General features: G+C 39.5%; 1 protein-coding gene across 4 annotated transcripts in view; it reads left to right on the top strand.

Moving 5' to 3' along the window:
• WAPL (WAPL cohesin release factor) overlaps nt 1–14,124 on the top strand; it is a 123,992-nt gene that overhangs the window by 33,714 nt on the left and 76,154 nt on the right. For all 4 annotated transcript variants that reach the window (XM_083866294.1, XM_083866297.1, XM_083866298.1 and 1 more), the window contains one exon: nt 9,702–9,851. The gene's annotated coding sequence lies outside the window, so the exon portion shown is untranslated. The remainder of the gene's footprint in view (nt 1–9,701; nt 9,852–14,124) is intronic.

Here is a 14,124-nt window from a genome sequence, read left to right as displayed (position 1 = left end):
GGTGTGAACTGTTCCTGGAAAGCCTTTGTGAGAAAGCTGTGTTGGTAATGGTGGGAACTGCATTCCCCCAGCTCTGCACACTTACCTTTCATTAAATAACACCTGCAGTACCTAACCATAAAGATTGCATTTCTTTGTATGAATGGGGGCTGTGCCTCTGATGAAAGACACTCACCTACAGTGCTGCAGTTTCCCTTGATAGTCATGTAAGGAGGGAAGTGATCCTTGTTGTCACCAGGCCACTGAATATTAACCAGCAGAGACACTTCTTAGACTCTACAGCCTCTAAAACCATGACACCCTAAGAATAATGATTAGCAGGCCCATTATGAAAGTCAGAGAGGTTTCATGGAATGTCCCTGCCCTGCAGTGTTGGTGGACACAACCAAGCCAGATTTAAACCAGCCGTGGCAGAACTGCACCCAGGGGTGGCTGATCCACTGGCAAGTGTCACCTTTGCCAATGTCTAAGATTCTGTGGTCACTTTGTGGAGTGTGCTCTTCCCTTCTCTCTGTGTGACATCAGAGACATGAATATCAGGGCAATGTTGGATGTGACATTAATGTCTGAACTTCAGAAGTTGATGTGAACTCCATACCCACCCCTCTGTGCATACACAGTGCTTGCACTGTAAGGATGATGCTGTAGCAAACAATGGTGTTGGACATTTTGGGGACAGGACCTTTTCGGAAGATAATTTTGAATTTTACTACTAAATAGTCAGGAGATGTCATTACAAAAAGCCACAATGTGCAACTGGTAAAGGCTCATACTATCTTCAAATGAAGCTTATTGAGGAGTAGAGCAGAAAGTACAGAAATGCTTGACATGCAGAGGAATGAGACAATGGGAGGTCTCTCATGTGTGAACTCTTAAAGGAGTTGCACAGAGTTACATCCTGATATTGTCAAATTGATAATACATAATGTTTGAGACATACAATCTTCAAGACAAGCATAAATACTAGATCAGATGTGATCTTCAACTTGACATTCTTATTTTCTTTGCTTAGAGCCTCTTAGTTTTCTGCTTTATGTCTTAGTTTTGGACAATGCCAACGCTCAATCTGTTTAGATACAGCTTGTACATAAAGTTCTCCTTTTCCCTGGGTCACAGATGACATATTTCTTCCTTCTTATTTCCTCTCATCTTAACAAGTCAATGCACTGAAAATACATATTTTCCAGTTAGCCTGGAAGCATTGACTTTTTTGGGATTTTTAGGGGAGCCTGTAATATGTTTGGCTGAGTAATCAAATCATAGAATAAATATATGTATTTTTAAAGTGAACTAGACATTATAGAAGTTGTCTTCCTGCTTTATTAGATTTGGTGTTATACATGCCTTTGCAGAGAGATTACTTTGATTAGTTCAGCAGTTCCTGAGAGCATATTATGAAAGAATACACAGTATAAAGGAGAGAAAGGAAGTTCTCCCACTGGGAAGCAGATGCTAGTCCAAACAGGGCTACTCATTTGGTATCCTTCCTTAGCCTTAGGTCTCTTCTTCTGTGAATGCTGGGCACTTGCAGGCTAGGAAAACTATTTCTGGAAATTGGCCCCTAACAGTGAGATTCGTGGCCAGTTTTCATATGAGGGTAGTAGTTGTGTGATCCTTTATTATGGCAAATTGCTGGAGGCAATTCAGCTGCTCTGTTTTATGTGTGATGATTCAGCTTCTACAGAAGGAGAGGAATCATCCTAGGACTGTACAAGGTGTGACGTATGAGACATCTCATTCTCTGTTCATAGGGTTTGGAGAGTCAGACACACAGCAAATCACTCACAAAACTTTTTTTATCTCAGGTTTTCTTTGTTTTATATGCAGTGTTAAATGAGAGAACAGTTCTAGGTATTCTGTTGAGCAATAGTTGTTTTTCTTTATAGTTAAGGCTATTTCACTTGAAGTTATCAGAACATTAGACTTGTGGATCAGGAGGGACATTTGGCCTCTCTCTTTCCCTTGTTTGTTCTCTACCAAAAGCTTACCTCTGTTGTATTCCTGGGAAGCTAATGGAGAAAACATTTGTTTATGACCCCAGGTACTTTCCAAAAGCATCAGCTCATTCTAAAGCTTTGAAACATTTCTGCCACAAGTTCTGTGTGTGAAACATGCAGAAAGTTCACCTGGCTTATGGCCCAGGTCTGAATTGCCCTCCAGTAACTTTTAGAGTAAGGAAAACCTGCCTGGAATTAATCTCTCAGAATTCTGTCACATTGAACTACAGTGAGAAAAGCCTTCCCACCTTGAGAGTCCTGCCTTCAGCTGGATGTCACTGCCTACCAAGATACTCCATCCCCCTCCCTCAGCAGGATGAGGAGGGAAGGAGAAAATAAGATGGAAAAAAACTGTGGCTCAGGATAATGGCAGTTTAATAAAACAAAAGCAAAGGCTGTGTGTAGAAGCAGAGGAAAAGAAAATACTTATTCTCTGCTTCCCATCAGCAGGAGCTGGCCAGCCAGTTCCCAAGAAGCTGGGCTTCAGTAGGCACAGCAGTTATCACAAGACAAACACTGTAATAACAAATGTTCTCCTGCCTCCTTTCTCTTAGCTTTTATTGCTGAGCAGACATCAGAGTGGCATGGATTGTCCCTTTGGTCAGCTGGATCTGCTGTCCTGGCTGTGGGCCCTGCCAAGATCTTGCCCAGCCCAGAGACAAGGGGGGAATGTTGGACAGACAGTGCTGCAGTCAGCACTGCTCAGCCAGAGCCAAAACACCAGGGTGTGAGCAGCACCAGGTACCAACACAGCACAGCTCAGGGAGGGCTGCCATTGGCAAAATGAGCTCCAGCTCTGCCAGACACAAGGCAACCTCTTGCTGCTGATAATTTACTTCTGTTCAGTCTGTTGTAAATTACAGGCAAAACCAGCAGAAAGACCACAGACTCTGGGACCCTTCCAGGAAACTGAGAAAATTGTCTGACAGAAAAAGGGAAAGATACTGCCTGGATAAAATTTAATTAAAGTCCAAATGAGTATAAGATTTCTTTCACAATGATGGGAAAAAAACTCATTGTCCTCTTCTTGGCTGGGAGCTGTGGGTGGAATTAGGTGTTAGCTCATCTACAGGAATACAGAGTGCACTGCAAGAACAGGTAATCTGCTGCCTAGAAGATAAACAGACTGCTTTTGGGAAGTGCCAGGAGAGTTAAAAGACCAAGGGCATGGTCAGCTAGGCATTAATGACTCTGAGCCACCTCTACAAAGCCTCACCTGGGCTTTTTTAAACTTTCTGAACAATCACCAAGGTTTCCAAGGCCAGCATAAAGAGTAAGGAACAGACTACTCAGAAATGGGAAAGGTAAAGTCCTACTTTTCTTGGAGTGCAGACTCAGGTCAGGGATTTGAGTTACCACAAAGGAGGCATGCACAAAACAAAGTTGTTTGGTACTGTTAATAAGTTGAGTGATTTTATTTTTTTCCCTCATTGTGATGTGGGGAATGATAGTGACAATTCCTGAAAACATCTTGGGGAAGACAACATTCAAAATATGCTCTGCTTGCCCTCTAGACATGCTACATCATCCTGTAAGTGATGGAATAAAGAGAAGAACTATTGATTTTTCATTTCAGTGTCCATTCATTTCCAGTATCTGCCTTTCAAAAGGCAAAATCACCCTGTAAAATCTGAGTCCATACAGCCTTCCCCACACAGCCCCTCCCTGTATAGTGTGGGCCCTGGGTACCTCTCCTTTGGTATTGCTTCTCATCTGAAGAGATGTTTCTCTCAGAAGCATTTTTAGGATGCTATTTTTGTACTGGTACCTGCAACAAATATATCTGCTTCGATAGGCAGGTGAAAACTGGTTGCTCGTTTTACCCAAAACTCTGTTTTCAACCATCTGTGTTCTTTTTGCCTTTTAACAGCTAAGATCTGTTAAGAGAGGGGAGCTCTCCCACTTCTTAGCTGTTCTCAGAGAGTGCACTGAAATTTTGGCACCCCAACTAACAAGGCAGGGAGAGAGTTGTGTAATATATATCTTCTATGTGTTCTATTAATCATAAAAATTAAATTTAGTTCTTCATGCCTGCAGCAACTTGGCAAGGGGACAGGAGGCAAGAAGACCCTTTGTAAATAAAATTGTTAAACTGAATACAAAGTTCTATATGGCCTTTCATGGGATCATACTCTTGGGACTCTTCAAAAATCAATGGACAAAATAGAAAACAGTAAATCAAATCAACATGGTTTCTACTGAGCTGTAGAAGTGAATAATTCACCTCATGGGCAGTTCTAATTTTGTAGGGTAGCCAAGATCTATGGTGAACAGCAGAGGCACAGACTGTGGGGTGCAGTCAGCAAGCACAAACACTGGGCTCTTTAGCCCCACAGCAGGAGAAGGAAAATCCCAGGGCTGGGCCAAGTACAGAAAGACCATAAGGGACGCTGTAGAAAAGTCCCTTCAAACACAAGATTTTTTTTCTAATACTTAGCAAAACCAAAATATTTTCCAAAGGTTCTATCAGTGATCTCTCCAACAGTGTGAGTGTAGCCCTGTAAATGGCATTAGGCTGCAAGTCTATGGCAAGGCACAATCCAGCAGCTGCTCTGCCTGAGCTCCCCCAGTTGTGTTTCCAGCTGACTCTGGGGGTTTGTGGCTTCAGGGCCAGCTAAGGTCAGCCCACCTCTGTCCCTCTTGTCCTTCCTCACAGAATCTGCACAAAGTAGCTGCACAAAGAGCTCTCAAGACTAGCCAGGTTGGATTTGCAGTGCCTCCAAAAAAAGCCTCTTAACCCTGATTTGTGGAGTGAGCTCTCAGATTCATCCTTCCCTGTCTCCTGTGGCTTAACCTCTTCACAAAGCCTACCCTTCTCTAAGGAACTCTGGTTAGCCAAACTGTTTCCAGACAGTTTCAGCTGGAAACTTCCCTACTTCTAGTTCCCAAGTAAGAGCTCTCACCTTCTCACATGTGTGAACTAAAGCTGATTGTGCTGGTGCAGCTTAGTGCCTGCTGTTGGCAGGGAGAAATCATATTTTAAAAAGAAATTGAAAAGTTGCTGTATCATTGCAGAAAAATGTCCCATCTTTTTGGCAATAATTAAATACAAAACTTAAAAAAAGCTTCCCTTGTTGCTGTCTTCCCCTCAATACACCATCCCTGTCACAGACAAGTCAGTCTGCAGTGGGCTGGAGTGTGGGATCAGCATATGTTGGTCTCAAAGCTGCTTTGTAATTTTTGCTGCGAGCAGGCATTATGAAAGATTTGCTCATGCAGAGATACAGCAGAATTACGTGTTTCCCAGCTACTACACTACACCAATACGAGGAGGATTATTGACAGAGAAAGGGTGAGAAATGAAATTGCAGAGAAATTGTATCAAGCATTTCCCCCCTACTGAAATGCTGGCTGCCACTAAAGGTGCACACAGTGGCCAGGGACAGGCAGCAGTGCCAGGATTTAGTCAGCACTGGCAGAGAGCTTGTACTGTTTACAGGAAGAACTACTGGTACTGTTTGGTTTTTGACTGTTGGTTTTTTACTCCCTTCTGCTTATGTGGTAGTTACTTCTGAGATACAGAACTCAGTGACTTGAGCCTCTTATGGGAGGAGCTGCAGAAATATCTTGCCAGGTAAGATAGAGGACAGTAACAGAGAGAAACAGATCTCTGATGAATACACTAAGGAAAGATGAACAGTATGAAGCAATTTTTACCCACACACAGCAATCAGAATGTAAACCCTGATATTTGAGAAATAATAGTTCATGATAACCAGAGGGTAAACAAAGTGTGGTGTCACTTGCTATTAAAGAATTATCATCTTTCTCCTTGGATAATAGCACTATTGTCCACAAATTATCTGCAGAGAATACATTTGTTGCCCCGATGGCTACACAATTCTGCCACACACACCTCTTCTTACAACAACTCTGTGAAAGAAATCTTGTTGTTTCGAGAAATGCCATTAGTGGTTATGTAGGTGAAAAAAAGCAAACCACAATTGTCGAGTGGGAGAAAATTCTGTTGGTGCACTAATAAGCAGGCATCTCAAGTCTCAGCAACTCCCAGCCAGTCCAGATGCCCTGTTTTGCTGTTCTAGACTGCACTGTGCCTACTGCTTTCAGAATTTGGAGCAGGATGAGAAGTAAGAAACAGACCACTCACTAACATCACTAAATTTTCAAAACCTTGTATTTAAATTGTTTCTAAAAAGAGCCTGACGAGCAATTGAAAATTAAAATTGTCAGAGAATATTTGAGCTGAGTCTGGTAAGAAATTTCAGTGTCCTAAACAAGACAAAAGGGCCAGCAGAAGCCTGAACCAAATTCTGCTTCAGCTGCAACTGTGTTCCAGATTTGGGCAGGATTCTGTAATGGCCACTGAGAAGAGACATTATGAGGAGTTTGTCCCTGCTGCAACTTGAAACAGTGTCTGAAATCAAACAGACCTAATGTTAAGTTAGTGCAGAATCCAGTGCAGATGTACTATCAGAACTTCTCATTGTACAGAAGTGTAAAGCCATATGTCTGTTTCTTTATAAACTCTTCTGCTGGGGCTGTCATCCAGCCTGCTACCACCTTGGACTCTGATTTCCCAAGTGTGCACATGAGCCTCTAAATGAACACATTCTTCTTTGTTTAGCTCTGCAGTGTGGCCTTTATTAATACCTTCTCTGCTAAATGCCTCCTCTGGATCCTCAGTGACTTCTGGTTCAGTTGCTGTGACATCCTTTTACTCCAACCTTAATCAAAAGTAAAGGATAGTTATCACAAATTTGCACAGAGGATGCAAGTGTGCAAGTGCACTGTGTTCAGCTTAGTCTAAGCCCTTTTCATTTTGATCCTGTACTCTCCCAGCTTCTTTCTTATATACTCCACTTAATTTTTTGGGTGAACTTGTGCATAATTCAGTATGACTACAAGAAAGTATTCTGTTTTAATAAAAATGTGAACAGCTGAAAATGGTTTTCAGAGGTTAAAAAACAAAAGACTAAGCCTTCTGAATAAATACACATCTCAAAAGCAAACCTTTATGAAGTGATAAACACTGGCACCAACCCTCAGAAAGTCAAACTGCAGTTTCTTAGTTAAGTTTTATGATTCTGCCTACTCCCTTCAGAACTGGCACTCCTGCTCATGACTTGCAGATGATGTTGCAAACCACAAAAACATAATTGGGTGATAATTTTGCTGCAGAGCAGACAAACATGGACAAACATGTCAACTCTACTTACTGTAAGAAATTTTCACTGAAATAATACCCTGAAATTCATATATGTGATTAGGAAAGCTGGGCACTGCACCCTTTCTGCTCTTTCAGATGGCTACAAATATGCTTGAAAAAAGAAAGCACATCAACAACATCTAGCCTTGCATATGGGCTTGAGTCCCCCAGCAATTTTGTACACCACCATACAGTTTCCTTCTTGTACAAACTGAAAATCAGGGATGTCACCAGTGGGGAGTGACTGACCTCTCCCTGTGTAATAAACAAGTGGATTCATGATGAGGAACATCAGATGGAGACAGGCTTTATCTCCGTTCCAAGTGAATGACTCAGCTGCTTCTTTTCCAAGGGAGAAAAATGAATGTGCTCTTTTCTAAGCAGAGTTTCAGTAATCAGACTTAAGACCACAGAACACCTCAAAAAAAAATGAACGTTTAAGAGACATTTCTCCCTGATCTCAAATACATTTTCTTTGTGTGTTTCTACCCCTTCTGGTAACTTCAGTTACAAAATGAAATTTAATAATTACTCTTATCTTCTGTTGTTCCCCCCACCAAAACAAAACTATCCAGCCAAAAGGTTAAGCCTTTGCCCTTAATACACATATATCTTACTAAACAAATGCATTGCTGCTGCCCTTGACTCAAGAGGTGAAAATACTCCTTTTTAAATGTTCATTTATAGTAACTGATAGCCAGGGAGGAGAAGTAAACAGAAATAGTCACTTCTGTCTTCACAAATTTAAATGAAACTCAAAACATCCTAACCATACAATCAGGACAAACTTTTGCTATTATATTCCTGACCATGGACATGCTTAAAAACCCACAAAGTCTCTTTATTTTTAAATCCATTGACTTGTGGCACAGTTACTTTCTTGGATTTCATTTAGAGTGAGAGAGCAGGGCTGTTTATCTGGCAGCTCAGAGAGAAACATCCTTGGGCAACAACTGGAACTTGTTACCATCATTAGACAACTGCAGAGATCTCAGTTTGCTCTGGTGTATTGCAAACAGCAAGGCAACAGTGCTAATGGTTGGTTACTCCATGAACAAAAAGACCTCATGGCAGCATTCTTAAGCTCAATACCAAAGACACTCAGACCTATTTTCTGAGCATAAACAGAAGAGTATGAGAATGGCCATTCTGAGTCAGTCCAAAGAGGTGTTAAACCCCACATCCAGTGATTGAAAGCAGAATGCCAGGAAAGAGTGCAGGAATAGGGAGATATTTCCCTAAAATATTCTTTCAGCTTTAAACAGCATGCAGCTCAATAAATCTGTGCTTCTCTGCCCATATTTCAGTGATCTAACTCAAACATTGATGGGGCTTTTGTGGGTTTGTAAAAGGATTCAGGATGTAGGTAGGAATGTAGTTTCAAGTTGTCAATGTAAAAGTCTGGGAAAAGAAAGGCTGCAGTCTGAACCATGAAGTTATTTTGGTCCAAGCTAAATTGCTCTTTAGCTTGAGCACAAGCATAGAAATCTGAAAGCTAACACAGCCTCTCTTGGGAAGCTTTGTATAATTTAAAACACAGTCATACTACAAAACCAGTTTTCAGTTCAGCTTAGCAACTCCCTTTATGATTTGCAAGTGCCTTTCAAAAGAGTTGCCAGAATGAACGAGCTGAGACCCAAGCTCCCTTTCCTCCCTTTCTACTAATTATTGGAAGAGAAATTATTCCTCTTAAAATGAATTCTTGCTTCACTACCTTTAATGAAATGTTTTATTTTTTAAAAAAATATCCCAGATAGTCTTATTAAAAGTTCAGCTTTTCAAGGTTTGATGGTCAGAGCTGAGATTCACATTCTGGAGTAGTGCCTGCAGCTGAAACACCCAGACCACCTGAAGATTTAGGGACATGGTTTTTGTATAAGAATTAGGCCTAACAATGGGGAGGCTGAATAGAGCTGAAAATCTAACACAGTAATGCAAGAAAAACAGTCACTATTCTGGGAATAGTTTCTAATCACTGCTGTTTCTCAGGTTTTTCTTATATTTTTATGGTGCTTCTGAATTTCTCACCTTTGCTTATTGATATTACAGCAGTAAAAGACTCCTCATGATTCACTGACCAGAGAAAAATAAAGAAGGGGAGATTTTAGAGAGGCTATTTTTCATTCTCCAACTATTCCACTGGGACTGAGCTCTTAATTTTTGGTAGCCAGCAGAGTTATGGATATGTGAGAAACATCCACTTGAGAGAGATGAGTATTTTAACCCTTTAATGATCATCTATGCAAGTGCATTTTGGAACCCTGGTTCTGGAACTTGACCTAAGTATTTATTATGAGGTCACTCGAGGTACTTTTCCGAAAATATGAAGGTAAGAGTTAAAGATGCCAGTGAACTTTTTTGCAGGGTACTTGCCTAACTAAACTCTGAGGAATAATTTGCAATTTGTTTTCTTATAATTAGAATTGCATGAGGCAGAAAGTTGACACTGTTTAAATTCACAACACAACTTATTTATTTACCAAAAGATAGAAATTACTCTGCTTATTTAAATTAATTTAAATCTTTTTCCTTCACAGGAAGGAAGACTTTTTTAACTACCCGTCACCAGCTGAGGAACTTTCTGCTCCACTTAATACAGAGTGCTTCCCTCTGTCTCCTTGCAGAAAAATAATGGCTATTAGGTGACAAGTCTAACAGAAAACCAGCACCCAGACACATGAAACCAGGTACATTTAAAACTTCTCTAACTCTTATTTTACAATCACCTGCACTAACTTTCATATGAAAGTCCTAAGTCTTAATTTACATAGGTATGTGATGTTTGTGTTTCTGTCCCACAGCTGATGGAGGTGGTACATTCTAAAAAATGAGAATTGACTTGACTGAATCTCACAGAGGTTTGATAACTTGATATTAAGTAAGATTTCACCAAAATATCATTTAAGTACTTAAAACCCCCTGACTTAGAAATATGGTATAGATTATCAATGCTGACAGCAAAATATGAAGTCAAATTATTATAGCTGTGTATCAGAAATAGTGAGGGACCTAAAAGTGCAGATGTTGAGCTATATACTCTATAAAAAAGTAAAATGTCTGTAGTGTCCAGGGGCAGAAGCCATCAGACAGCTGTAGGACACTATGCAGAAAATAGCCAAAGATCTATAACTTGTATTGAGCAGAGGTGCTGATGTCTGAATTTTAGGTATCCAACATATAAAGCAATTCAAAAGTGCAGACTAAATGACAGCTAGAACACAGAGTGTAATAAGTTACCAGTTAAAAAGATAAAAGGAGCCAAAGTTCATAGTGTTTGAATTCAAGAGACCAGAGAGCTGGATCTGGGTTTCTGGGGCTCGGTCACAAATCCAAAGTGCACTGGATTGCCCTGGATGAATGGTGAGAAATGCAGCACCAAGTTATCCCATATACCTGGGCACTAGAGAGAATTTGGGACCTGGGAGTGGTGGGATAAAAAGCTCTCTCAAGGACTGAAGAACCTGCACAGTGAACCCAAGGGAGCAGGAGCAGCCACAGGCAGAGTCAGGCTCTGGGAGGAGCAGCACCCAGGAAACATCACCCTGTTAACTTTGAAAATAATACTGCTGCACAAGCATGAGCTTCCCATTTCTGTACTGCTTTATACTTTCCAAAGTTTAGTGCAAATTTCTCATACACAGAAGGTAGATGGAAAGCACCTAACATTTAACTCAGTATTAGAAAAAAAACATAATAAACGGGACAGACGAGCAGAGGAAGGGAAAGAGTCAGCACAGAACTGACCAAAACAAGCAGTAAAGATGCCATTCATCTAACAGAGGTGCCAATCCTTTACTCTCTAGGAACAGAAATAAATCTACTTACAGCATTAATCAATAATGCCTGAAATCAATAATACATAGCAGACTAATGGAACTGAAAAGTCATTAGCGGTGTGCAAAGCTTTACTTACTAAAAGGAACCTGCATGAACACTGACATTAGCCCTAGTCAGAGGATCTTGCCTGTGCAAAACCCAATATAATATCTTCAAGTAATATGAAAAGCAAATTCTGATTTTTTTTTTTTTTTTTTTTGGGCAAGAAAAGAACTGTCAAAATAAGTCTCTTGATAGGCCCCTTTCAGTATTCTTTGCGTAGAGTTTCTAAACTAAAAATATCTTTGTTTCAAAAAGGTTATGAGAGGATATTCAGGGTTTTTTCAGGTTACATCAGTAAAAAAGGACTAGCTGAACTGTCTTTTGCTAAGGGACAACAATCGAGGAACTTTTTAGTAAAGCACTAACTAGCACCAGAAGTTAATATAGGAAATAATGAAATACAGTGACTGTGCCATGTTGCTATCTTCCCCTTTAGCTATGTGAAAAGCAAAATACTTTAATCTGTTTTATCTAGAAGAAAAGGCTGTTCCATTACAGGAATGTTTTGTTGCAGAGTTTTTCTTATTCTTTAGATAGAAAGAAAAGAGCTTCAAGGGCTGTTACAAGTCTAATAAGTCAAATCAAATGCACCTTGTATGAGGAATACTTTTTGACATGAAATACTTTTTCTGACATATTTATGTGAGAGGATTACAAATTTGTACAGCAAGTCTGTCACAGGAATTATCTGTTCAAAAAAGGGACTCCTCTGAAGAGCAGCTGTACTCAGACATGAATGGCCTTTGAATGCCCAAAGCAGATAGAAAAGGTCTCTTGCAGGTTTTGCTCACCAAAAAAATGATATTCCTAATAATGAATAGCACACAAGGAGTAAGGGAAGAAGTATCTTTCTCATTGCCACCACCCACAAAGGAGGAAAACCAAAGATGGTTTTCTGGAAAAAAATGAATTCTTGAAATTCTGTATCCAATATTTTTTTAAAGCAACCAGCAGACATTTGAGACTTCCAAAATTTAACTGAAATTGTGATCATGTTACTTCCCTCCTCATCCTAAATCTTTATTAACTTCAGGCCCCACTACTAGTTTTCTTCCCTTTGTTTTATCCCTTTGGTCCTTTCTTTTTGTGCCTAGAAATTGTCACTTCCTTGAAAGGCAAGTTAAAAACTAAACTAAACTATCTGGAAATAGCAAATTAAGTTGAATCACAGCTAATGCAAATTCTATTAATAAAATTATTTTCAAACATCTGGCAAGTTTCCAGATATAGATGAAAAGGTCTAAAATAAGATTGCAGAAGATCTGTAAGAACCAGTGTGATAATATACTGGGATCACTTAACCTCTATCGAACCTAATAATGTTATACAGTAACTGAAACTAAAGCATATGCTAAGTCATGTTGATTTTAATTTTGTTTATGTATGTGGAAGATTAAGGCATAACTAGTTTTAACAGCCCTTTTGTTGGCCAGAATAAACATTAATATGCTCATCTCACTATTGAACATATAGCCTTGGTAAACAAATAAAAAATGAAGAGCATTCAATCCCTACAGGTCTGACGAGAGTCCACTGTGTTAGAGTAAGGCACACTCTGATAAAATCAAGACTGAGGTGAGTTCTCAGTCCTAAGAGCTCCAGTCACCCCTGAACATGGTAAATCCCATAATGGTGGACATTGGAGGGGTTGTGTTCTTTCAGGAGTTTGTATAGGAAAGGAAAAATAACTTCATATATTATTGTATACACCAATCCACCAGTGCAGAAGATGTCATCCTAGGGGTTGGAGTCCTGCTGGAAAGAAATGGAGTGTAGCTGGAAGAAATTAACAGTAAGATGGTCTCCTAATATCACACTCATTACTATTTAAATGGTGTTTTGTGAAAACTTGATACTTATCAAGTTCATTTACCCAGCTTATATCCTTCTTGTTCCACTATAAATACTGCCTTAGTGATGGAGTATTTATTTTGTCACCTTTTTCACCTTACTCTGTTCTTCTCATCCCAATCTTTGCTTTTTCTTCCCATTCTTCATTCCTTTCCATTTTCACTAGTTATATTTCTCATTCATTCCATTCTCTTACTTTTCCTTTTTTCACTTCACCATCTTTCAGTCTTTGAGGAAGAACAGGTAGTTATATAGAAAAATGGAAAAGCACAAAAGTTCCCTTTTTCTTAACAGGGAACCATATCTACAGCAAACTAACGTGGGATTGTTATTGCTTGGAACAATTCTGAGTCTCACATCAGCCAGTCCCACTCTAATTCTGTGTCCAAGAGCTCTTTGCACACCCAGCAAGCTACAAATACATAGACTTTTTAACAAGACCTTTAAAAAGCTCTCACTCAAATATTTGGTGCAGACTTAAGGACATTTTTTTTTTTAGACAATGAAGGAAGCCTCCTTTGAGGAGAATGACATTACTTAATGAAAAGATGCAAAGAAGAAAATGTGCTTTTTCCCCTCAGAGGAAAGGCACACTACTGTGTGTTGCTGCTTGTAATTCACTAGTTGAATTAATAAAATTTGGAAAAACCTGTGCTTATTCTAAAAAATAATCAACAGTTTAGTAAGTAGTCTGACTATCTGAATATCACTATATAGAAACTATTTTATAAATACAGCTGTTTTATGAAATAGGTGTTGACGTGGTTATTTGTCCATTAGTTCAAGAACAGCATAAATCTGGTTTTGGAAGCTAGACAAAGAGAGTGGGAGTATTTTCTTTAAAACAATAGCATTAAGGTGAGTTTGGCAAACTACTTTAGAATCTGTTCTACAATCAAATGCAGTCTATTGAACACCAAACAATGAAACTAGGTTTTGTTCCTTCATTTGATTACATTGTTCCAGCAAATGCAATCACGGGAAGATTAACTACCTTCTGAGATAAGACACAGGCTCCAGCCAGAGGCAGCTGTTAAAGTTTCATATCTGCTTCACAAGCAATTAACTGTCTTAGTAAGCTGTGTCTTATACAGAAGGGACAGGCAATAGCTTGCTCTGCATGAAGGAAGAGGGCTAATTTTGATTTCTTTGAGTACAGTTTCATTTGAATAGCTATTGATTTTTTATGTGAAAGCATTGACAAGGCACAATAGCTTTACATACAACCTA

The sequence above is a fragment of the Zosterops lateralis genome (genome assembly GCF_965231275.1).
Source record: "Zosterops lateralis genome assembly, chromosome: 8".
Lineage (NCBI taxonomy): Eukaryota > Metazoa > Chordata > Aves > Passeriformes > Zosteropidae > Zosterops > Zosterops lateralis.
Note: the sequence above shows the minus strand (reverse complement) of the source record. Positions and strands in the feature narration are given on the sequence as shown.